The sequence below is a fragment of the Sinocyclocheilus grahami genome, unplaced genomic scaffold (assembly GCF_001515645.1).
Source record: "Sinocyclocheilus grahami isolate Dianchi unplaced genomic scaffold, SAMN03320097.WGS_v1.1 scaffold990.1, whole genome shotgun sequence".
NCBI classification, from domain to species: domain Eukaryota; kingdom Metazoa; phylum Chordata; class Actinopteri; order Cypriniformes; family Cyprinidae; genus Sinocyclocheilus; species Sinocyclocheilus grahami.
In genome coordinates this window covers 89,801-90,453 of record NW_015506169.1, presented here as the reverse complement: position 1 = coordinate 90,453, position 653 = coordinate 89,801, and the positions used below count along the sequence as shown (strand labels likewise).

General features: G+C 41.3%; 1 protein-coding gene across 1 annotated transcript in view; it reads left to right on the top strand.

Annotated features, from left to right (window-relative positions):
* LOC107565231 (zona pellucida sperm-binding protein 1-like) overlaps positions 1-653 on the top strand; it is a 25,179-nt gene that overhangs the window by 11,587 nt on the left and 12,939 nt on the right. The window lies entirely within an intron of this gene.

Genomic DNA, 653 nt, shown 5'->3' with positions numbered 1-653 from the left:
CATGTGGCCGGAGAAAGCGATCTCCGGAGGACGTTTGAAATGAGACACAGCCAGAGAAATTACAAAGTATAGCTAAACCTGCATAAACTATGACAGAGTTGAGCTGTCGCACTGACCATCTGTTGTAGATGAGCACGGCCATGGCTGTGGTGGGCGGCAGGGTGGACAAATCCAGATCTACATGCTTAACTCCAGGAGGAACACGACTGGCGCACAGAAGCTCATTCAATAACATATTAAGCACAGGGATGGTCAAACTGTCAATCAAACAGAAAGACAAAAACAAGAAATCAGACAAGATGTAATTCCTTGAATATCCACATTTCATTAAAAATATCCATGTCCAAATGTAAGTGGAGTTTGGCTGTGCAAAAAAATAATTTCCCCAATGCTCAGGCATTGCTTTGTGGCTTTTCTAAATTTGTTTTAGCACATTGCTCTTAGCGTGCTAATGTGGTAATCCAGACCTGCCAACCTTGGAAAAAGTTTTTTGAGTTCCACCAGGTTTACTTGAAATAGTAAACCTGGGGGGGGGGGGGCTTCACATATTCCTAGATAGCTACATTACTTGAAACTCCTTGATGGCTAATGACAAAATCATAATTGCATGATTTAATGTTACATTTTTCCAAATATTAGTACTACGGGTCACA